Genomic DNA, 24,292 nt, shown 5'->3' on the forward strand with positions numbered 1-24,292 from the left:
ACGGGAGCAGCAGGACGTGCTGGGCGGAAACGCTTCCCACCTCCGCCTTGGCGGGACCTTCCCGGCGGGTCGCTGCCATTCTCAGAGCCGTCGGGACGGAGGAGCCAGAGCCCTGCTTCCGCTGGGCGTTCGGTGACGAGGCGCCCGGGGCTCTCGCTGCAGGTGTCGTCCGGGCTCTTCAGAGTGCTCCGGCGGACGGACGCGGGCGCCTCGCTTCCCGTCGCTGTGAGCCTTGGCCTCTGGGCTGTGCGGTGCCCTGGCCGGACCGGGCTCGCTCCCTCCCACATGTCCCGAGTTGCTGTCCGGGGCCTGTGGCCCCGCGTCGCCACCCGTGTCTCCATCGGTGCGGCCGGTCCTCGGCTCGGACTGCACGTGTCTGAAAGCGACTCCTCGTTTCCCTGTCACGGTGCCCAGTGGCCCTTCTTTCCGCGGGCACCGCTCGTGGGCCGGCTCGGCCGCTGCCGTGCGCCTCTGGTTTCTTGTCTGCGGGCCTGTGAGGTCGGCTCTGCTGCCGGGCACGGCCCAGGTCCTCTGTGTCCTGGCCGGAGCCCTGCTGCGTCTCGGCCCGGCACCGGAGGGCCTCCTGCAGCAGCGCGTCGGCTGTGGCGCTGCCGCCCGGGCCCCCCGGCTTCCGCTGCACCAGACTCCGGGGGCGGCTTGCGGCTCTGGTCTCTCGGGCCCTCACCCCTGCTCCGCTCTGCCGCCCGGGCCCCGCGGCTGCCTGCTGGCTTCCTGCCTCCTGCGTGGCCGGTTCCTCCGTGCCCCGGAGTCTTGGCACTTCCTGATTCCTCCATACCTTTGCGCGGCCTGTCCCTTTATGTCGCTCGGGTCTCTGCGGGTGTCCCCTCACCAGGACACCCTCCCTGACCTGCTTCCGGGGAGCCCCCTCCAGTGCCCCGGTCGTTGCTGCCCGTGCCTTCACTGCTCTTCTCCACGGCTCGTGTCGACCGGAAGGCAGCAGAGTTCTCCGTGCGCGTCCCCCGCGCTGGAAACCGCCGTTTCCCGGAGGCAGGGATGCGGGCTGGTGGCCGCGCGGCTGGCCTGGCCGCGTCCCTGACAGCAGAGCAGGCCAGGCAGGCGGAATGGACGTCGGCCGAGCTGCCGGTGCCACAGCCCCGCCCGGGCCCCACCGGCGCTACGCGTCAGCCCGCGGGTGGCCAGGCCGGCAGCGTCCTCCCTTCACTGCCCGGGCCGCCGGTCTGGGTGCCAGGGACAGGCCCTGTGGCGAGTTGCCGGCCGAGCCGTCCTTGGCGCTCCCCAGGGCAGGGAGTGGGCCGTGAGAGGGGCCTTGTCAGGGCCCCTGGGGCCAAGCCTGCACCCCAGCTGTGGCTGGTACCAGTCGAGGCCCCGCTGTGGATGGGAGGGGTGGCGTCCACCTCGAGGCAGAGGTGCAGGCAGCACAGGGGCTCTGCGAACGGTGCTGCGCGGGCCTTCCCCGCGGCGGGCGCCCCACTGAGGCCCGGGCTGCCAGCGGCCGAGTGTCCGTGCTGGGGGAGGGGAGTCCTGAAGGACACAGGGGGCCTGAGTCCAGAGGGGCAGGTTTCCGGTGGTCTCTCGGGCGAGGCACGATTTAAGCACGTCAGAAAGCCTTCAGAGGGGCTTAGCGTGGCCCCTGTGCGTTTTCCCACGACCCCTGGGTGTCGCGGGGAGGGGACTGTGTTGCTAGGACCTCCCGAAGGAGGCCACTTAGGGTTCCTCTCAGGGTCCCAGCAGGTGGCAGGATCCGCCCGGGGGGCTGAGGTGGGGATGGAGATGACAGTGTGGCAGGCGCCCTTGTTCCTACCCTCAGCGCATGCCTTCAGGGGTTCTCGTAGTAACCCCGCTTTATAGGCGACAGAAGCAGGCGCGGAGGGGGTAGGAAGCTGCCAGAGGGCCTGGGAGGTCTGGGTGCTGGAGTTCAGCCTGGCACCGCCGTGCTGCAGCCTGTTCAAGTCCCCCGGTCGGGTGTGAGAACTAATCGAGGGAAGTGACCGTGGCCTTCAGGTTGGGGCGGGGGGAGATGGGGCGCAGGCGCCGCACGGACAAGGGCGTGGCCGCGTTGCTGAGACGCAGGCGTGCCTGTCCTCGTTGTTCTTCAGGGCGTGGTGAGTCGGAGATGCCCTGGTGGGTCTGGTTGCTGGGGCAGAGGAGCGAGCTGGGCCTGGGGAAACCTGGCAGGGGCAGAGGAAGGGAGGGTGGAGGGAGAAGAGCAGGTGCAGGGCTGGGCTCCGGGAGCCGGGCGCTCGGCCGGGAGGAGCTGTGGGGAAGCCCTTGGTGCGTGGGAGCTGGACTGGAGGCTACGGGCTGAGCGTGGCCTCCGCAAGAGCTGTGTCGGTGTGTGTCGCGGCAGGGATGGGCGAGCGAGCGCGTGGACCTCAGGGACGGTGGCGCTGGGCGTGAAGACGGGACTTCCCAGAACTCGGCTGTGAAGGGCAGGAGGCCGCGGGGCTTGTCGGGCTTCCCTGCCAGGCACGTCTCCGTCTCCTTTGTCTTCCTCGCACGTCTTGGCTTTTTTCTTGTGTCGACGCGCAGGAGACAACAGGCCACGAGAGCGGTCTTCACCGTGCCTGCCTCAGGCCGTCCGGGCGCGCCGCGGGAGCTCTGCTTCGTGTGACGTGTTCTCAGAGAAGGGGACTCCGGGTCCAGTCCTACGCGCGTCGCCTTCCAGCGGTGCGGACGACGACCACGTCCCATCCCTCCTCCTCCCCGTGCCCGCTTCCCTCTCAAGGGCGCACAGACCCTACGTCTGGACACATGGAGTGTTCTCTCCTGGTCTTGTGCATTTGAAATAAAAATGGGGTGACTGTGTTCTGGACACGGTTTCTGGTGCCACAGGCCCCCCGTGTGAATGTGACGTGGCGCGCTCAGGTCGGGGTTGCTGCTGCTGTGGGTGCTGGTTAGGGGGTCGTCGTGAGCAGTGTCACGGGCCGTCTTGGCCCATTAGCTTTGCTGCTGGTTTTTTTTACCAGGGGAGTCACTGCTGTCCGCTCCCTTGGTGACACGTTCTCTCCCATTCTGTTAGCCCCGTCCTGCGCGGTGGCCGAGGCCCGCTCCGGCTGGGGTTTGCCCGTCCGCGGGAGCGTAATTCCACTGCCGTCCGTGTCTCTCTTAGTGGAGCTGAGCCTAGTTTTAGGTCTTCCTCTGACAGAAGTCTTCGTAAATTTTCCGCTGAGGTGCCCTTTCCGGTCCCCGAGTGCTGTGTTGATTGGTGTGGTCACTGCCAGGAAAGAGGTTTTTCTTATTTATTCGTTTAGTCACGGTCACCATGCAGAGGACTTCCCTCCGGGCGGCTGGAGGCAGTGTGCGGAGGTGGCGAGACCGTGGGAGCAGCTCGTGCTCGGTGCCCTCTGTTTGCCTTCCCTGGCCACCCTGTGGCAGGAAGACTCCAGTTTCCTCTCCCAGCCACGCTTGCCAGAGCCGTCCCTCTCCCTTGTCACCTCAGTTCTGATAGTTTTAGAGACCGTCCCTCACATGGCGTGTTCAGAGCCTCCCCCTCAGCCCCCGGCCTGGCAGCCAGCCTCCTTGGGTCCGGGGACATCTGGGAGCTGTGGTCACCCCTGCACGAGGGCGGCGTCTGCTCCCTTGGGACGCACTGCAAGAGGAGGCCCAGAGAGGGGAGTCGCTGCTGGGGACCCATGTGCCCACTCGCCAAGGCCTCTGGCAGGCTGACCCCTGCCCCCCACCTGTCCCCCAGACCTCCGGACACAGGCTTGAGCTGCACACCTGCCGTGCTTCTGAGCTGAGGGGCCGTGTGCGGTGGAGAAAGCAGATCCAGCCCTGCGGCCCGCAGTGGGACTTGGCGGGGACTTACTGGGATCTGGAGCAGGACGAGGGATTTGAAGGAGCTGCTGAGAGTGGAAGGAGCCGGTGTCCACCAGAGGGCGCAGGTGACCGCGCAGGTGGGTCCGTGGCCAGAGGGTCCCCATGAAGACGAGCAGGGGCACAGCGCCGGCGAGAACCGCTGTGTGTGCGCACGTGTACGCGCGTGTTACTGGTCCGTGCCCTGCGGCCCCACATGCCTGCTGTGGGCTGCCGGGAGCCAGAGGGTCCTGCCCTGTGAGCCCGGCACCGACCAGACGCCTGGTGGGGATGGCACTGCCAACAGCCAGCCTGCCTCCGGGGCGCACACCTGTCCCGAGGACGGGCGGCCTCAGGGCGTGCTGCCGCCAGCAGGACTCCGTGCGAGGCTGGCTTACTGGCTGTCCCACGGGACTGTCACGGACTCCATTGGCCAGTGTCGGGGGCACCCGTGGTTTGGTCTTGGACTCCACTAATTGAAAAAGAGCTTTTGTTGTCCTCACTGGTGCACTTTTGACCTCGGTTATTTTAGCCCCTCCTGCCCCAGTTTTGTCCTGGAGGTTCTAGGCTGCCCGTGCCCACCTCCTGCCTCGCAGCGCCCGTCGGGGCGGGGGGGGGTCTTCAGGGGAACGTGTCCATTTTGTGCCTGCATTGGGCTCCCCGTCGGGCTCTGAGCTCTGCAGAGTGGTTGCGTGGTCGGGACTAGCTGCCTGTGGCCCTGATGGGTGCCAATACTTGAGTCCCTTTCAGAGGGGGCACCAACAGGAGCGGTTGTGCCACACGGTTGACCTTGAGTTCAGTATTTGCTTTTCGGGGTTCCTCCTGAAGATGGTAGCCCTACTCAAAGCTTACTGTCCACTTGTGCCCACTCTCCCCTGGGGGCCTGGGGCCAAGGACCGGGCAACTGCCAAGACCATGAGCTCTGCCTGCGGCTGCAGTGGGGAGGTAGGGCGGGGTCCCCTCTGCACCACCCAAGCATTCTCCAGGTGGTTTCGGAGCTCCATGCAGGTATAGGACGTGAGCAGCGGCAGGGGGAGCTAGCCTCCTTCTCTGAGCAGGCATGTGTGCACCTTCCCCTGCCTGCACCCTCTTGGGGAGACGGAGTTAGCAACCTCAGCCAGGCTCTGGGTTGAGTCCCCGCAGGTTTGACGGGCTTGGGCTTTGCCCTTGGCCTCAGGGCGCGCTTGCATGGAGAAGCAGTGTCTGGAAAACTTGGGCCGGGACTGGGGTGTATAGCCCATGGCCTTGGGCGGGGAACAGCTCACGGACCCTCAAGGTTGAGCCCATGGCTTTCTGACTCTCTGGGGATACGAGACGGAGGGGTTATCCTGAGGGGCTGGCTGGGAAGTCGGACCAGGGCTGGGCTGCCTGGGAGAGGCCGACAGGGCGCGTTGCTTCTGAGGCCGGCTGGCCCGACCGAGGAGTACAGTTGCATCCAGGTAGGGCAGGGGCTGCCTCTGTGAATCTCCCTGAGCCAGGTGGAAGTCCTGCTAACAGATGAGTGGGACTGACGATGCCACCGGGCTCCTTTGTGTGCTAGAGACCCCGGGCCCCGCACGGACTCAGGGACGGTCATGGGGCCAGGAGCCGCCAGGCTGCCTCCAGGCCCAGCTCAGCCTCACCGCTGCCCTCTCACACGCAGAGAGAAGTGGGCGTTGTCTTCAGGGAGGGGAAGGCCTAGTGGATTCTCAAGGGAAGGAGCTGGGAGCCCCTTGCATGCGCCCGGGGTTGCACTAGGCCCTGATGTGCACATACGATGTGTTGGACTTCTGCCTGGACCCTGTTCCCTCCCCAGCCCCACTGAAGTGAGAGCCAAGGAAACCGGAAAGGCAGAAGCCCTCAGAAACAAAGATGGGGGGTGTGGCAGTAGGTCGTTCTGGAACTATCTGGGTTTGGAAGCTGGGACGACGGTGGGCAGATTGGGTGCAGACTCAGTAGAGTGGAGACCTGGCCACCGGGGAGCCAGCCGTCCTGAGGAAGCTCGGAATGGTTCCTGATTGGTGGAGTCTAGGCACCTCCCAAGAGGTAGCTGGAGGTCTGGAGGGGTGTTTCAGAAGTAGCTGGACACCTGCACCCCTGCTCAGGGCACGAGTCACAGGACCTGTCCTGGGGCACCACTAGGCACAGAAAGCCTTGAGGACATCCTACTGCCATGGTGTCAAGATCCCCCTCCTCACTCTTGGTCTGTCTCCAGGACCCTGCCCTCCAGGCAGAAGCAGCGGGCAGTCTGAGCAGCCAGAGAGAGAGCACCTGCAGACCCTGACGTGGGGGCGTCCCCTCGTGCTCCCAGTAGGGAGTCAGGTGGCCCCGGTGAAGCCCTCGGGACCATCTTTGTGCTCTTCGGTGCCTCCTTTGAAATGGGAGTGGACAGCTGGGGGTGCGCAGACACGCTGAGTAAGGCGTGAACAAGAGAGGGACGGAAGGAGAAGGTGCACGCTCTGAGCGGGCACACAAGGCAGGGCATCACTCGTCTCAGGCTAAAGATCGCATGCCCCAAAAAGAGTAGACAGCACAGAAGAGGGACGTCCAAAGAACTGAAAAGAGTGTTTGGAAATTAGAAGTGCAGGAGCCAACGAAGAGGCCGTGGAATAAGAGGTAAGATTGGGCGCATTTCCCAGCAAGTAGAGCAGAAAGCCGGGGTGGACCCCGGGACTGCAGAGGTAAGGATGTCTGCGTCCGCGCCCGCGCAGGGGGCCTGCGGCCACAGAGGCCTTCCAGAAGGAGCGGAAGCAGAAGGAGGGTGTCACCAAAGCGGCGCGGCCTGTCTCCAGGCTGTGAGTCCACATCGGATAGGCTGGTCTGGTGCCCCACACGGGGAGTGTCCCCCATTCCCACCAACATTTCAGAACACTGGGATAAAGAAAGATTCCGAGAACTTGGCAGAGATAATGAGACAGAACAAAGCACCAGGGATCCAAACACAAATTCCAACCCAGAGACGAGAAGATAGTCTTCTAGATACCACCAGAAAGGATTTCCAGCGCGGGCTTCGCATCAGACAAACCATCAGTCATCTGCGGGGTTCGGATACGAGTGTTCTCAAACCTTCTCACGCAGGTTCTGAAGCAAAGGACTACTTCCAGGCGCCCCCCCCTTTAGGAAGTTTCTGAGAAGACCTGGTGCTGAGGGAGAGGAGGGGCAGCCCTGTGGACAGCTGGGGAGCACACGTGGTCCGAGTCGGGCACCCCGGGGCAGGACACCTGCCCACAGCTGAAGGACAGGGCCATGACTTCGCTGCCGGGGTGGCCAGCAGGAAACCACGGGGAACGTAGGGCAGTTTGGGCTCCTTTGGGGGGTCTTGATTCAGTCCCGTGTCTTGGTGGGCCCCATGCTCCTATCCTTGGCTTCCCTCGGTAATAATTCCTGGCTTCAGGTTTTCAGAAAGTGGCATTAACCCCTAGATCTGGGAGAGAGGGGTCGATGCGCCTGTCGCTCCTTCCATCCTGTCCCCTCTTCTTCACTGTGTGTGCCGTGTAGTTTCCGAAGACGTGTTTTTGGAAAGAGGCAGGAACAGCAGAGGGAGGCTCACCCACAACCCCCAGAGGTCCCTGCAAGGTGCTTATAACGGAAGCCCTCCGGACGCTGGGGGCTGCTGTGTGCTCTGCCCTCGGGTCAGCGGGTCGGGTCAGCCCCCGGAGGCCCAGCTATGTGTGTACGAGTCCCACGGTGTGGTGGTGGCGCCGTGGGGCCGCAGTGTCCATACCCACCCACTTCTCAGGTTCCCGGGGCAGTCGGATGAGAGCTGACAAAGGCGTGGGTTCGTGCCAGCATTTCTGTCCCTTTGGCTACCACCTCCTTGTGCCCTCCACAGCTGCCCCTATTGTGTCGCGCCCACAGAGCCTGTCCTGGGTGCTGCTGGTCAGGTCTCCTTGGGCCTCAAGGTCCCCTGCGGTGCGTGTAGCAGTGAGTGCGTGCTTAGGGATGGGCTAGGGTTAGGGGTTCCTCTCGAGTGCTGAGCAGGCTAAGGTGTGGCAGCCTCGACAGGCGGGGGTGTTCTGCAGCTAGTGGCCCCGGGAGTCGCCTTCCCCTGTGGCCAGAGCTCCTTTGAGTGCTGTCAAGGTCCTCCTGTGGCCATCACTTCTGTCCCTTGGGGTTAGTTAGGAAGGGCATTGTCCTGGGGTGCTCAGTGTGGGTTTCACTTTATGGGAAACTGCCAGATGTTCAGCTGCATCTCATTTTTAAAATTCTCTATTAGGATGTACGTAGTGACTTTTTTTTTCAATCATAAAACAAGATAACTGAATATTTGGAGACATGGAAAAAAATCACTTTTTTGTTGATATTTTCATGTATGACTTTTTCAAAATTACAATAGCTTTTTTCTTCTTCTGATTATATGGGAAATTCTATAATTCATAAATTTATAAAGAAGTGAAATCCACATCACACCTTGCCCCGAAGGAGCTGTTCTGGGTGGCACCTCTGGCCCCTCCCAGTTGCCCGGTGCCGGGGCCCATCTGTGCCAGTGCGCGCCCCACACAGACGTGCCGCGGCCGCCGCCGTGGCCACTGTGCGTTACCATCCGGGCCCCCACGGGTGGAGGCAGTTTCCAGCATCTTAGTTTCGAGTGGAGCTTCTTTGTGTTTCTTTATTTGTAAGCTGTTCTGAGTTTTTGAGTATTGGTGATAAATTCCTAGAAGTAGACTTTCTGGTCCCAGGGTCTTCGCGTTGTGTGTTCCGGCACATTTTGTCAGGCGGCCTGTGCGGGGGGGCGGGGGGGGGTGCAGGTGAGCCTCCCCGGCACTGGCTGTCCTTGTCCTTGATCAGAAACAGATCATCTTGTCTTCTGTGGGTTTGCTTCCGAGTTAGAGAAATTGATCTTTTCTTCTTAAGATTATTGACCATTCATTGTTTTTTTTCCGCTTATGGATGGCTTTCTCCTTGCCCTGGTGGGGGGAGGGTGGCTGTGCTTTTCTTGATGATTTCCGGCTCTGATTTGCATCTCAGGAATCGGGTCATGCGGGAGCACGTGTTAGCACCGCTCCTGGTGATGAACCCAGTGCTGTCCGCCGCGGTGGGTGCAGAAAATGACAGGCCCCTTTCCCGCTCTCGCCGGGCTCACGTGGCCGCGGCGAGGACCGTGGGTGCCGTGTGAGTTTTGGATGGTTGAGGGTCTCAGGTGACCTTCAGGCTAAGAGCGAGGAGTCTTTCCTGAGGCTCTTTCTTGCTGAGGACAGAGCAAGACAAGGTTTATGAGGTGGCCGTCTGTGTGTGTCCCCGGAGCCAGGCTGGCCTGGTGGGTACTGGGCAGGGACACACTTCCCGTGGGGCCTCGAAGACCCTTGAGAGTCCATGAGCCTTCACAGCAGTTGGGGTCCTGGGGGGCTTCACGTGAAGAAGGGAGACAAACAGGCAAGCCCTCTGAGGACTGGGGCAGGGCCAGTGGGGGGGGGCTGTGGGGGGCTGCAAGGCCGAGGAGGCACCAGGGCAGGAGGCCAGGCTGCTGTCTGGACTCTCCGTCCCCAGGCCGGCTCACTGCACTGAGTGTCTGTGCGATGGCTTCTCTGAGCCTCCCCCTGCGGACTCTGAAGCCTGCGCCTCGGCATGTCCGACTCTGGCTCTCCTCCCGCCCCTGACGCTGTCCTCCTCATCTCAGAGAAGAAAGCAGTGCTTGCAATTAGAGGGGAACGTGCTGTGGGGGAGCAGGAGGAGGGGGAGGGGACCCGGGGTCCCTTTGCAATGCAGGGAGTGGGGGGGGGCATGCAGGGAGTAAGGGCCCTGGGGGAGCGGAGCACAGGGAGCACAGGCGGCATCTCACTGGGCTCTGCTCCCCTCCCATGTGGCCTCTGAGCCTCCTTCCTGGACCGAGCCGGGGCTAAATCTCGCAGCCCAGGCTTTTATACCAGCAGGGAGGCGGGGCGATGTGGTGGGACCCACCGCGCCCTGTTCTTAGGCAGCCTGGGCTGCGTGCCTGCTGGGCTTGGGGAGGCTATGGGGTGAAGAGAGGTGGCCACCTGCCTTGAGCAGCTGTCCTTCCTGATCCCAGGCACTGTCCCCGGGGGAGTCCGTGCTGGGGCGCCTGCCCCTTATTTGTAAACAGCACATCTGGCACTCACCTGGGCCCCGAGGTGGGCAGGGGAGGGCTGGGGCGCACGGGCTTCGCTGCAGTAAGCAGAGTCAGTGGTCCCCGCAGCCTGCCGCGAGCAGGCCACCTTGCTTACGCCGTGGCCAGCGGGTGCTTGTCTTGGCAGATGCCAGTGTTGGGTCAGGAGGGAAGACTTGCCAGAGGCGGCTGCCACGCGGTCTGGACGCCCCTGCCCTTCTGTGGTCAGAGGTGGCCAGGGGCCAGGTGGGATGACTAGGCAGGCTTCAACAGCCACTTTCATTGTTTGGAGTTTGGCTTGACTTGAACTTGGAACAGAGCGATTTTGGGGGTGTGGTGGAGCGTTTCTCTGCTTTCTGGATGTGTGCTAATATCCTGGCGCCCAGCCCCGTGTGGGCCACAGCCTACCTCCTCTGCCCATCCGGGCGGCTCTTGCGGCCTGACCTCAGACCTGCTTCCCAGTGACCTGGTGATCCGTGGCTGCCCTGGTGCTGGGCTCCAGGAGGACGCTTGACCTCCAGCCTGACCCCTGCATGTCTTCCTCATCTGCCACCCAGAGGTCCTTCCCTGGCCACCCCAGCCTGGTATACAGGGGTGTTGGGCAAGTGTGTGAGGAATGCAGGGTGAGCTCTCATCCACCCCCGTGTCTTCGTTTCTGCCTTGTCGTAACGGCTTTGGCCCCCACTCAATGCCAGTACCAGGGTGATCCTCAGAAGGGGGCCAGGCTGTCACTGCTCCTGTTTTCTGTGGCCAGAGTGCGAAGGGGGCCGGTATCGTGTGTTGGGCCTTGCCCCCTTTGGCGTGCAGCCGTGGTGGGTTTGGGGCTTTCCCCCGTCTCCGGTTCCTCCCTCTGCTGCTGGGGCTGGAGGGAAGCAAGGCTGCCGTGGGCAAGACCGTCCGGGGCCTGCTCTCTGCCCGGGACAGCTGAGCTCTGGGCCAGCAGGGAAATAAGCTTCCCTTTCCGGATGTGCCCATCCCCTCTTGGCGGGGTGGGGGGCGTGTTCAAACCAACGGCTCTGGAGCAGACCCCGTGTCAGATCTCTGCCACGGGATGTGCAGACAGCTGGAGGGTGAGTGCGGTGCCCTGGGGCGGGGGCCGCTGCTCGTGCTGTGGGTGTGCACGCAGCCATCACTCCCAGCCACAGCGCCACCCCCTTGTGGCAGAGACAGTGGGAATGGGGTGGGGACGCCGAGTCCCAGGACTCCAGTGGCCTGTTCTTTTCTGTCCTTCGCCTCTTGTGTGCACAGGGCCACTGGCCCAGGAAGGCCTCAGGGAAGCCTATGAAGAGTTAGGACCTGGTGGCCTGGTGCATAATGAGCCACATCACAGGCCCTGGCCCCTTGTGTGCAGGGCCACCTGCCTAAGTGGACCTGGCCCGCTGTGGGCGGGATGGCGACTCCGTCCTCTGTGTCCTGGACAGTGTGGGGTGGGGACCTCTGGCCGCAGGACACTGTCAGCCCCTGCTCCAGTAGCTCTGGCCACAGAAAACCTGCCCCGCACCCAGTCACCACCTCCCGACCCAAAGCCCTTCCTCTGCTGTGTCAGTCCTGCCACCCCCACCGCTGACGAGGCTCCCTGAGTGCTCGCTGCTGGGTGCCAGCCTGCTTTTAGTTGTGCGGCGACTCTAGCTCTGTGACCCCACGTGGGTGGTGACCGCCACGACATCCGCTGCCCGAAAGAACAGAAGGAGCATTCTTCAGGACCCCCCCAGCTGCTTCCATGAGCGGGGGCAGCAGCCTCCCTGCCACGGAAGGTTCGCGAACGTTCCAGGGGAGGGGCCTGATGCAGTGGGTGGGCCCTGCCTGGCTGCGTGTGCCCACAGGGGCTGCTGGGCCCCTGGGTGCGGCCCCGGGGAGGGGTCTCGCGGGGGTCCGGCTGGCGGCTTCTCTACAGCCCCCACTGTCAGCTGGGCGAGTGCGACCTTCCCTTCCGTGGGCAGAAGCTCTGGTGCTTGTGTGGGGTTGCACAGAATGGGGCGGAGAAGATGGCGCCGCCGCCCCGTGCGCAGACAGGGCGTGACACGCTCCGCGTGAATGGTTGGTCACAACAGAGCGCGGGCGAGTGCGGTTCGAGGGCGCCTACAGGCCGCTTCCAGATGAGCGGAGCACACGGCCACCCACAGTGTCCTGGGGCCGGAAAGGGGCAGCACGCAGAGGCCCTCGCAGCCTTCCCGTCCGCCCCTCCGACTCGAGGTTGTGCGCCGGCTGTCCGTGACCCCACAGCGCTGCCCCCTCTTCGGGGCGTGGCTCCCTGCAGTCTCCCCTGTGTCTGTGGGACTCGCGGTTGGTGTCCCAGGCGGGAGCCCCTGCTTCCTTAGTGGCACGGGATGTTTTCTGCGCGTCTGTGATGAGCGTGATGGGCACGTGCTCACACTCAAGATTCGCCGGTCTACAGTGTGCGCTTTGGTGGGTTCTAGCAGACGTGAGCCGCTGTCAGACCCCCCCAGAGTGACGGTCCAGAACATTCGATGTTCCCGGGTCCCCACCCTTGGCCACCACTGCCCTTCTCCCCAGCACGGTTGTTTTGTGCTTGCTGGGATTCGTGCCCCCAGGAGCACAGACGGTCACGTGGGCTCTGCCCTTGACACGGCCCGGGTGCTCTGAGGTCCGTCCAGGTTGTGTGTGCTGTGCTCGGCTCCTTGTCCTGGCTGAGCTGGCGCCCCTTCCACAGACAGGACAGTTTGCTTAGCCGCCTGCCGCCCGGCGCTCGGGCTGCTTCCCGCAGTGCTGCCGTGAACCGCCCCGGACCTGTCTCCGTCTGTCCAGCAGAGGCAGGAGACCTGGGGCGCACGGGCGGCGCACGCGTGAGCTGGGAGGACGGTGTTGGTCCGGAAGTGCCCGCCCCGTCCGCCCCGCCGGCAGCGCTCAGCCTCTCTTTCGGTGACGTCCAGCTCTTCGGTCACTGTCTTCCGTGGACCGCCCTGTCAGCAGCTGGCCTTTGCTCGTGGGACACTGAGGTCTTGCTCCTGCCGTTTTCCAGAAGACTGTCCGGGCTGGCAAAGGCGCCTTGCTTGTATGTCATGTGAGCTCCTGGGGGGCCAGGGTCAGGCAGGCAGTGATCCAGGGTGGGCGCGAGCACCCGTCTGTCTCTGTGTCCTTCTCGAGCTGGCATCTGTGCACACGGCGGAGCCGGGAGGCGAGGAGAGGAGTTCTGACACCAGCCGTTTCCCTGCATGTGCTTTTAGGCTTTATGGATCCGTTCCCTGAAAATGTTCTTTGCACCCTTTTTGGACGTGGATCCGTCCCCAGTGGAAACCCTTGAGCCACCGGGAGCCTGGTCGCCAGGCCCCTGAGCTTTGCCCAAACACCAGAGCTCCTCCGGTATTTGGGAAATTGTATGCTTCTGGTGCCAGCCGGACAGAAACGCCAGACGCGGCGACAAAGGGTGAGGTTAGCATGCAGTGACCCTCCACTCAGCCGGAAGGCCGTCAGGAGCACGTCTGGTGCCAGCGCTGTGTCCGCCATCGGACTCTGTCTGCAGGTTGTGTGAGGAGCTCCCTGGGAAGATGACAAGTTGAGTCACAGCCACTGAAACAGTTCACGGGAGAAGTGAGGAAGGTCCTCGCCGCGCTCTGGGTGCTGGCACACGGCCACTCACAAATCCGGACACCCTGCTTTCCCGACGTGGGTCCCGGTGTGGCCGCGGGGCACGTGACCAGTAAGCCAGGTGCCAGGCTGTGTGTGCTAGCGGAGAGCGAGAGCAGTGGGGGCTGAGTGTGCTGGTGGGGGAGGCGCCTCTCAGGGCTGACAAGTGAGAGCCTGAAAGGTCCGGAGAAAGAGTTGAGGGAGGGCAGGCGGGCAGTAGCCCCGAGGTGGCCCTGAGCTCCTGCTCTCACAGTGTGGTCGGGGCTGGCGTGGCCCAGCAGCGCAGGGGGCACGGGCTGTGGAGGTGAGGGCAAGAGCCTTAGGGAGAAAGGAGCACAGCTGCCGAGTGGTCGATGCATGCACACGCACACACGTATACTCACCTACACGCGCACACGCAACTTACACAGACACGCACACGCTCGCACGACTCACGTGCACTCACACGCACACTCGGCTGCATACACACGTTCATACCCACGCACGCACACACACACAGCCCATGCGTGCGCACAGTCGCAAGCGCACACCTGTGCACGCACACGCAAACGTATACACACTCGGCTTTGCAACGTGTGGCCCCTGGAGGAGGCCGTGTGCGGGCCGGACGGTCCAGATGCTCTGCTCAGTCAGGGAGAAGCCGCGGGCGTGGGTGGACTGGCGGCTTTCTCCGTCCGCTCGCCTGCGGGTCTGCGGAGACACGTTGGCTTTGTGCGCCTGGCGGCTGCCCTGCGTGTCTTTGAGGGGTCTGTTGGCTCTTCGTCGTCGTCGGTTTTCTGGACGCGAAAGGGGTATGAGAGTGTCCGCTCGGGTCACCTGGCTGGGTGAGGAGGGCCTGCTGAGATCGCGCACGTGGGGCGCCGTCTGGAGAGTTCTGGCGTGGGGCGTTCCGCTGCTTTGCCGGCTCCGTCTGGGAGCCAGCATTAGGCCCGCTGATCTGGACTTAAAACAACCATCGACCTGTCTCCGGCCTTCCGGGCCTCTGGGGAGGTTTGGGCGTTCCAGCTTGACGGTTCGCGCTGGAAAGGGTCTCACCCGCGGTGCCGGCGCCCGAACTGAAGAGCGCGTCTGCCTTATTTACGGAGAAGGCAGCAGGGCCCCAGGTCTGCGGCAGTGGGAGAGGATGTCCAAGGAGCCGCTCTCAGGGGCCGGCCCTTCTCAGATTCCTGCTCCCTCCTGCCGGCCTGCTCTGTGCTCTGGGGGACGCTGGGGAGGAGCCCGCGCTGCTGACCTGCTCATGGGCACCTCTCCGTGCGGTGGTTCTGTGCGAAGGCCTCTGCGGTCCTTAGAACCGAGGTCCGAGGCAGGACGTTTGTTTTCCGAAGTTCTCAGCTCTGCTCTCTGCCTGGGAGGTGCCGCCTTCCCTACGGGCTCTCCGAGGACCGGGGAGAGCCGCCTGTCCCAAAGGTCTGCTCAGCAGGCGCTTCCTTGTGGAGCCCAGGTCAGCGGCAGCCCGCTCTAGATCGCTTCCTGAGCGCGCTGCCTCCGGGCACCAGGCGTGTGAGGAAGGTCTGCGGCATGCAGGCCAGGTCCTCGCCGGCCGGGCTCTCGGGAGCCGCCTCTGCTCACCCGGGTGCGGCGCTCACTTGGGAGCAGAGAGCCGTGGGACAGCAGGGAGGCAGCTCTGGTGGCTCGGGGGCCCCTGGCCGGGGCGGCCTGAGCGGTCAGGACACGGACTCTGCACTAGGGCATCAGGCCACCCATGGAGGGGCTCGGCCGCCTTTGGAACCGCGAAGTGCTGGGCATGTCGAGGCGCTGCTGGCCAAGCACGCCATCGAGCTCTGGGGACATCGCTCAGCTGGTCGGTGCCTGGGTGGGGCTGGGGCGGGGGCTGCTGCCTCCCCGTCTTCAGGGTGGAGCAGGGCTCTTGTCAGAGCCGCTGGACCAAGCCAAGGGTTCAGTTCTGCACACAGTGACAGATGTCACCTGAGGTGACAGTGCAAGCACCCGTGGTCACCCAGGGCATCTGGGCAGCTCTGTGGCAGCAGGGGGCAGCCCTGTTAGCTGAGCCCTGCACATGCCTCCACTCTTGTCTGGAACAGCCCCTGTCCCCTGCCTCTCATCCTGCCACCATGACCCGGCCGCCTGCCAGCCCAGCCCGCACAGGTCAGTCCTCTGCTCACGGCTCTTTGGCCCTCCAGGGGTTCCCACATGCCTCAGGCACAGTCCAGACCTCAGCCTCGCTGCCCCCGTCTCTTCCGTCTTCTCCACGTGGCTCTCCTGGGGGTAGGGTCTCTCCTCCGCACACTCCTTTCCAGCGTCTGCACGGGCTGTTCCCGCACAGCTGCTGCTTTTCCCGGCCCTCCCGACTCCTCGTCCGTCAGCCCTCCCCCACCCGGACCCTTCCCCCCGGCAAGCTGGCGTCGACGCGCGTGTGTTCAGAGCCCCACCGGGCGCGAGTGCCGCTTTGCTGAGTGGGTGCGGGGCCCGGATGCAGGGAGCCTGTGCGCGTGGGCCGTGCCCCCCACACATACCACCTGGAAGCCGTGCACGCTCCTCGGACAGGCTCCCTGAGGAGGTGGTCCCGCTTCCCGGGGAGCAGCACTCTGGCCTGAGGCTGCGTAGCGGGTGTGTGGGAGCCGGGGACCCCAGCAAGCCCGGGGCCTCCACGCGGTCACACGCTGCTCGGCTTCGGGCGCCCTCGGCCTGGCCGCGTGTCCGCTGCCTGTGGTAGGTGTTGGCTCGTGGAGAGAGCGTCAGCAGTGTTCACACCTCGAGGTCAGATGTCCCCACGACCTTGCAGGTCATGTTGGGGTTGGGGCTGAAGCCATCTGCCCCACACTGGCAAGCAGCACACATGCCTTCCCGTCCAAGTCGCTGTGCAGTCTAAGGGGTGTGCGGACGGACCCCTAGGAGGCTGCCGCTTGCTCCCGGACCTCCCGGCGCTCAATGTCCCACCCTCCTCCCTGTGGCGGTCACCCAAGGCTCCCGGCTGTGGCAGTCCAGCAAAGGACAGGCTTTCATGGTGGCCTGCAGGGCCTCAGCCTGGTGGCGAGCAGAACACACATGCGTGTGTCTGTGCGCAGTGGGGGGATTGGGGTTCCCGGTGGCAGGCAGCGGAGCCCGGATGGGGTGCGGGTCTTCTCCAGGAGGACTGCGTCAGAAAGACCAATTTCTGTCCTCACTTCCTTATTTAACAACGGGCTCTTGGGCCCTCCTCTCTCAGCACATACCGTGTCTGTGCCCCGCTGTGCCAGGCGCACTCCGCAGGCTCGGGGACGGAGCACCGGGAAGCAGCCAGCGTCCCAGCTGCCCGAGCTGGCATCTCCTGGGAGCGGGGAGAGCCAGCCACGCCCCGCGGTGCAGCCCGGCCCGGCACAGACTGGTGCTCGTGCACACGCCCAGCCAGCACCCTCCGCCCCCTGGTGTCCACCGCATCTGCAGACACTCCCTGTTCTGTCTTGGCCACCCCGTGTGCCCCGTCACGGAGGGAGCAGTGAGCGTGCACAGGCACCGGCTGGGGTCCGGCTGCCGTGCCAGGGACATCTGCACGCTGCAGGCTCGGCGTGGTGGTGCGCTTGGGGCGCCTGGGCCCTGTCGCCCCCGGTCCTGGCGAGTCACTGGGGGCAGAGGCCACCTGCAGGAGCCAGGAGAGGAGCCAGGAGAGGAGCCGGGCTCCTGGCTGAGCACCTGATGGAGGCAGGAGCAGCACGCAGCTGTTGGGGGGGCCGGGTCCCTGTCACAGTGCCTGAGCCAGAGCAGGAATCACAGGCACTGACACCGCCTAGCCCTGGGCCCGCTTGCTTTAGATGTCCCCTGAGGACCCTGGCCCCGGGCAGGCGCCGTGGCGTCTGTCCCCCGGCCGGGGGCCGTGAGGGCTGCTTCCCCACATTGGCTGCAGAACGCGTGTGTGGGGCCACAGACACACGCTTCTCCTCAGCACAGCGCCTGGGCTGGATGACACGTGTGTGTTTAAATGTGTCGGTCGTGTCGTGCGGCGATGTGCCCGCCGGTACCGGTGCCGGCCGCAAGCGAGAGCCCTGGAGTCCGCCCCTCGTCAGCCCGGGCACGCGGGCTCTGGGGTCGCCCTTCTAAGGGAGCGAGGCCGTGGTTCGTGGGGTCTCACGCCTCCTTTCTTCGGGGCCTAGCAGCCACCAGCGCCTTTCTTGTGCGGACTGCTCTGCGGTGAGGAGGGTCTGCTCGGGCTGTTGGCCTGTTTTCCACGGAATTTGGTCTCGTTCAGTCATGGGGGGCATGACACCTTCTAGATTTAAGTCCCTTGTCAGACGTGCTTTAGGAGGGGGTCCCACGAGCAGCAGCCGGCTGGGTGGCACAGGCTCACGGGGGTGGGGGCTGCCACTCGCTTCGGGGTCCCCCCGGTTCCATTTGGGGGAGCCCCGCGTGCTGCGTCTTCGGGTTCCTTCATCCTCGCGCCCGCCGCCTTCGGTGGGCTTTACCTCACCCCGAGCGCTTTTCGTCTCAAGCGCTGTAGATCGTGCATCTGGAAGGTCAACGTGGGTCTGAAAGCAAGTCTTCCCTGTGCCTCCCTAACGTGCTCATTGTCCCCTGCGGGGTCTGGAGCCGGTGGGGGACACTGCGGTGCTGACCTTCTCCTGTCGTCTTCCCATTCTGTCGTCCGGCTGCGTTGGGGTCCTTTTCAGTTGAGCGCTTCACTCTGGCCCGCGTTCCCCTCCTCCGTGAAGGCGCGGCGGCCCGGCCGGACGCGGCAGCCCGAGCTCTGCCTTTGCTGCTGCTGCGTGGTTTTGGCGTGTTTCGTGGACTCGCTGTGGAAGTGGCTGCTCCTCTTCGGCTCTCGTCCGTGTGGTTGGTTTCCCGGGGCTACGGCGCGGTCTGCGCGGCGCTCGTTCTTCTCACTGCAGTGCAGACCTTCTCGAGTATTGCACGTGACGCCTTGGTTCTAGGTTTTCCACTCTGGCCAGCGGCAGAGGGAGTCCTTCCAGCACCACGTGCGCCTCGAGGACTGTCCCTCTACCCCTTCCAGGTGGTTCGTCCCACACGCACATCCCAGCCAGTGCTTGGCCAAGGACCCCGTGAGGCTCGCAGCACACCCGCGCAGCTCTCTTCTTAGGGTGCCCTGCGCCTCCGCCTCTGGCGGCTCTGGCCTCGCTGGCTTCCTGGCGGAGACTGGTCAGTTCAGGGTCCCGCTGGGCTTCTCCCTGTGGTGCAGACTGACCTTGTGTGCTCCCGCCCCGGGCTCGCTGTGCTTTGCCTTCTGGCGTCTCGGGTCCTAAAAGCTGTCCCATGTGTTGTTTAATGTCTTGTTTCGAGCAGGAGGTAAAATCCGGTCCCTGTTACTGCACCTTGACCACGGTGAAAGCCCCGATGGGAAGTTGTGTTTTGATCTTCTGTGCACACTTCTCCGACACTTAGCAAAGCCAAGCGAGGTCTGAAATCGCTGATTTCCCCGGCTCGCTTTCTGTGGTGTGTGAACGCGGTGGCCCGTTTGTTGGCAGAGAAGGGCAGCCCTAACGTCGGGCAAGCCCTGTTCCTGCTCACTCCTTCCGTGCAACGTGTGTAGGGGTGGGGTGCACGCTGCCTGCTCCCGCGGCCCCGCGCAGCTTCCATTCACACCCCCCCCGGCCAGCCGCTGACACAGCACCAGGCCTGGCGGGGCGGTGGGGCTCCCACCCTGCCACGGCACAGGGCCACCGGTGGAGCCCACGCGAAGAGAAGACCTGCGACACACCCGGGTGAGAGGGACAGCTCCCGAGGGCGCTTGTCTCCCTCGTGCCTTCTCGGGAGGAGTGGAAGTGCCCCCCGAGGCCAAGCAGAGGCGGGCCGAGGTGTGAGGAGACAGGACACGGTCTCAGCAGCAGAGCCCTCCCTGCCGCCCGGTAGTTCTGGAGACGTCCCGACGCCCGTGCTGGTTCGTAGACTTTGCTCCGAAGGTACGCGTGTGCCCCGCCAAGCGCCTCCTTCCGTTTGTTGTGAAAGCCCGGGATGCTGCTGGCCAAGTGCAGACCGTGCCTGGAGGAGCCCGGGGACGCCCTCACCCTGGCGTGCGCCTGTGTGTGCCAGGTCCCCTCGGAAGGCCCCTTGCCGTCCGTGGAGATGCACGGAGGAAGACGTGCTTTCTGTCACTGGGTCGAGAGCGTGGCGCCTCTGACCTGGCTGAGCACTGCCTCCGTTGGGTAGCCAGGGCTGTCCTGTGGGCCTGACTCTGCTGCGCACAGGGCACACTCACACGGGCTCTGTGACACCGTGTGTGGCATCATACGTGTCGTCACGCCTTTGCCGCGTCAGCCGCTCTAGGGCAGCCCCGTGCCCTGAGGAAGGGTGCTACCAAGGACGCCGCAAGCCCACGTGTCCACAGGTGAGCCTGGGTCTGGGCTGCAGGCAGAATTCACGTCCAGACGCTGACTGTGTAGTGAAGGGCGAGGTTTCAGTGGGCCCAGGGGCCCTGGGCTCTCTTTCTGTGTTCACACCAGCGTGACCTCCATCTGCCTGTCCTCTTCCCTCCCCCATCATCTGAGCTACTCGGAAGCCGACTCCGGATGCCCTGACAGGATAGGGCCCCTTCTCCCTGAGCAGAGAGCGGCTCGCAGGTCGAAGCAGCAGTCCTTGCCACGACATCACCCCGCCGGTCAGCGTTCGTGTTTCCCTAGTTCTTACGACTCCTTTTGCTGTTTGGATTCAAGGGACGTCCACATGTCGTAGTTCGCTGACGGGCTTTATAATTCTGTCTTTTGTAGTTTTGTATTTTGAAATGATCATAAACTCACAAGAAAGTGCAGAAACAGCCCAGAGAAGCCGGTGTCCCATATGGCCAGCCCTTGCATGGTGACAGTGCAGGCACTGCGTTGTCAGAGGGTGGCGTTGGCACAGCACTGTTCACTAGGTTGCAGACTTGACTCAGCGAGTCTCTCAGTCCGCAAGCCCAGCGCCTTCTCTTCTCCCGCCGTGGCCCCACTGAGGAGAGCCAGCAGCTCCTGTGCTGTCCCCGCCGTGGCGGCGACACAGTGTAGCACGTTCCCCTCTGTGTCCTGTCGGTCGTCAGCCGTCCCGAGACACTAGCTGGATGGAGTTCTAATCCGGGGAGCAAGACTCCTCGCCGGGGACGGCGTCCCTCCAGTGGGAGGCTTGTGCTTCGGGCGGTCTGTGACCTGCTTGGGGCCTCTCGACCACTGCCCAGAGTCACCCCTTTGTTAGGCGTTACGAAGGCCATGCGGCAGCCTCCTGTCCCCGGTGGTCGACGGAGCAGTCGCGGAAGGAAAACCTGCCCCTTTCCAGCTATCCGGGCCCCTGAAGGAGCAGGACGCGTGCCGCCTCTGTCCTTTCGTCGGCCCGCCCCCAGAGTACCCGTGCGGACTGGACTCTGCGCCGCCTCGGCGTCCAGGGGCGGACGGTGAAGCGTTTGTGTGGGAAGTACCGTGGCACCGAGGCTCGAGCGCGCGGTGTTTCAAGCCACGGGGTTGTTGTCCTTCCCTAGGTCCTTAAACTGCCCCGCCCTTGGCCAGGGAATGTCTTTAGGCTAGTTCTGAGGCGCGGTGATGATGACCTTCCCGGCCTCACACGGCGCTGCCGTCCTTGCCCCGGAGAGCAGGGTCACACCTGGAACCCGAATTCTGGAACCCGCCCGGCTACCGCAGGGGCCGCGATGTGTGGAGGCCGCAGCCTGCACTGCTCTTCTCTTGTGAGCTGGCCGTGTTTCCTCGGCCTTCTCCGTGGACAGAGGTAGAAAAGGTGTGAGTGTGGAGAACCCGTGACTTCTTCCGAGTACTTCACACCCTTGTTCAGGACCTCCCCTTCGCCCGCATCTCCACGCCGCAGAGCTTGTTCTCAGCCATACGCACCCCTGTGCCCATTCCACGCCAGCCGTACCCACAAGAGGAGCACAGGGAGCGGGAGCCCTGCGTCTGGGAGGACGTGCAGGCTGGACCCCGCACCCCGCACGGTCGGCGGGAACGGAAGCCGGGCGGCCGCTGTGGGAAACGGCGTGGCGGTTCCTCCAGAAATTGGGAATGGAATGACCGTGTGACCGGGCAATTCCTCTTCTAGTTATGTACCCGGAGAATCGAAAGCAGGGACGCGCGTGGACGCTGCACACCCGTGTTCACAGCCGCTGACACACGGGAGCAGCCCCCGCGTCCATCGACGGGTGCGCGGATGGATACACGTGGTCTGTCCACACACCAGCCTGTCCCTCGGTCCCACGGAGGGACACGCTGACACCGGCCACAGCTGATGGACCTGGGGGACGGGATGCGGAGTGAATATGACACAGGGACAAATACTGCAGGATCCCACCCGGATGGGGTCCCTAGAGTCTCCAGATTCGCAGGGACAGAGAGTGAACAGTGGGCGCCAGGGCCAGGGGAGGGATGGGGTCGGTGTATCAGGGGGATAGAGTGTGGATGGTGGGGGCTGGGGAAGGGCTGGGGGGCAATATTTCATGAGGACAAAGTTTCTCTTTGGGAAGATGGAAAGTTCTGGAGACCCTTGGTAAGGACGGCTACACAACATGCTTAGTGCATCTGATCTGTGCTCTTAGAGATGGTGAAGATGGTATATTTATGTGTATTTTTGCCATAATAAAAAAGAAGATTGTTTAGAAATGTTGATCTTTTAAATACAAAATGGATGAAAGACGTCAACGTGGACAGGAAACCTTCACAATCCTAGCAGGATCACCACAGCACCCTCCCTCCGTGACCTCTTGGTCGCGAGCAGCTTCTTGCTGGACGAGTCCCCAGAGGCCAGGGAAACAGAAGCAAAAATGAACTCCTGGGACGTCAGGATGCAAAGCTTCTGCGCAGCAGAGGAGTGGCTGGGACCACCGGCGGTCTGCAGAGCGGGAGACGGTGTCTGCAAGTGACGCACCTGATAAAGGGTCAGTGTCTAAAATCTGGAAAGAACTCACCAAACTCAACCCTCAAACAACAGACAATGCAGTTAGGAAATGGGCAGGAGACGCGAACAGACACTTTTCCAAGACGACACCCCGATGGCCCACAGAGATGGAAAAGACGCTCCACCTCACTCAGCGTCGGAAAACGCATCGGAACCGCGACGAGACGCCACGGGACGCCTGTCAGAAGGGCCGGAGTGAGTTGGGACACGCCAGTGTCGGCGAGGACGCAGACGAAGGGGAGCCCTCGTCCCTGCGGGTGGGACGCGAGCTGGGGCAGCCACGCGGGGACGCGGCGGGGAGGGTCCTCGGGGAGGGGACTTGGAGCCGCCCCCGCCCCAGCGGTCACGCACTGGGGACTCCCCCACAGGACCCACAGAAGCCGTGAGGGGCTCGCGCGCCCCAGCGTTCCCAGCAGCGCTGTCGACAGCGGCCGGACGAGGGAGACGGTCCACGTCCGTCTCCGCTGACTGGTGGGTCCAGACGGGGTGTGTCCGTATGTCGGGCATCCCTCGGCCGTCCGTAAGAACGACCGCTCGCCGTTCACGGTGACGTGCGTGGAGCCCGAGAGGCTTTTTTAACAAAGATTTTACTTGTTGATTGATTGATTGATTGGTCTGAGACAGGAGGCACACGGCCCTGAGCGGGGGCAGCAGCGGAGGGAGAGGGTCGAGCGGACTCCGAGCCGGGGCTCGATGGAGCCAGAGGGCGTGCTACGCGAAAGGACGTCCGTCAGAGAGAGACGCGAGCGTGTGAGCTCACGCGTGTGGAGCGCGAGAAACGGAAGAGACGAGCTCAGGGCACGGGAAGGAGACAGGAGGAGGCCGAGCGTGGGACACTCCGTGGGGCGGCTGGAGGGGGCGGGGCCGGGCTGGCTGCGGTGCTGCGCTTTGCCCCGAGATCAGGAACCTGAGCTGAGATCAAGAGTCGGACGCGTAACCCACGGAGCCGCAGGCGCCCCTTACCTTGCGACGTCGTCGTTGCTGCTGTTGGCTGCCCTTTTCCTGTTGAGACGGTCCCTTCTAGTCCTTTCTGCTGGGAGTGTAAACGGACGTTTTGCCATGTCCTGTTTGTAGTCCTCTCTTCCTCCTTTAGTCTGGAAATGCGGTGGGTTACATTCCCAGGTTCTCAAGTGCCCTCCGAGCTCAGGCTCCGGAGACGAAGCTTTCCTGGTTATGATGCTCCTCCTCTATACGTCGGGGCATTTGTTCTGCCAGTATTTTCTTTTTTTTTTTTTAAGTTTTTATTTATTTATTTGACGGGTCACAAGGAGGCAGAGAGGCAGGTGGGGCAGGGGGAAGCAGGCTCTTGCGGAGCAGAGAGCCCAATGTGGGGCTCGATCCCAGGACCCTGAGATCATGACCCGAGCTGAAGGCAGAGCTCGACCCGCTGAGCCTCCCAGGCACCTGCTAGTATTTTCTTAGGGAGTTTTACCTGCGCTTATGCGGGCCATTCTGTAATTCATCTTACCTTGTGGTGTCCTTCCTCAGCCGCACTCTGGGCGCTGTTTCCTCATCTGCGTCCTGAGAAAGTGTGTGTAAGAATGGTTTTCTCCCTTTCTTTCCCAGGTGGTGGGTGGGGAGGGGCAGAGGGAGAGGAAACCCTCAAGCAGACTCCCCACTGAGTGCAGAGCCCGACACGGGACTCGATCCCACAACCCCGAGATCATGACTTGAGCCGAAACCAAGAGTCCGACGCTCAGCGGACGGAGCCCCCCAGGCGCCCCCGGTATTACTTCCTCTGTGTATTTGGTAGAATTCACTCACAAAGCCACCTGCTTCTAGCATTTCCTTGTAGGAAGGATTTTAATTATAAATTCAGGTTTCCTACTTGTTCTTTTGTCTGTTTTGGTAACTTAGTTTGTGTGTGTCATTTCCGCCCGCACTTGGTGGTCACCGCCCGGAGGTCCCTGGATCGTCTCGTGGCCTAAAGTCCTTGGTGCTTGCGGCATTGTCTTGCGTCCAGGTCTGTTTCTCGTGATTCTCATTTCTCCCGGTTACGGTAACGTTTTTTGCTTCTTCGTGTAGCTGTGTGCGTGCACGTGCGTGTGCGTGTGCGTAGCTGTGTGCCTGTGTGTA

The 24,292-nt window shown here is 63.3% G+C and overlaps 1 protein-coding gene across 2 annotated transcripts in view; it reads left to right on the top strand.

The window, feature by feature from the left end:
• The window catches only part of MOB2 (MOB kinase activator 2), a 68,926-nt gene that overhangs the window by 25,857 nt on the left and 18,777 nt on the right, over window positions 1-24,292 (top strand). The window contains exon 1 of one of the 2 annotated variants that reach the window (XM_032879810.1): window positions 18,128-18,131. The exons of the other annotated variant lie outside the window; for it this stretch is intronic. The gene's annotated coding sequence lies outside the window, so the exon portion shown is untranslated. Of the gene's footprint in view, window positions 1-18,127; window positions 18,132-24,292 lie in introns of those variants that run through there. 2 annotated transcript variants of the gene reach the window in all.

The sequence above is a fragment of the Lontra canadensis genome, unplaced genomic scaffold, assembly GCF_010015895.1.
Source record: "Lontra canadensis isolate GAN:19392208 unplaced genomic scaffold, GSC_riverotter_1.0 scaffold66, whole genome shotgun sequence".
NCBI classification, from domain to species: domain Eukaryota; kingdom Metazoa; phylum Chordata; class Mammalia; order Carnivora; family Mustelidae; genus Lontra; species Lontra canadensis.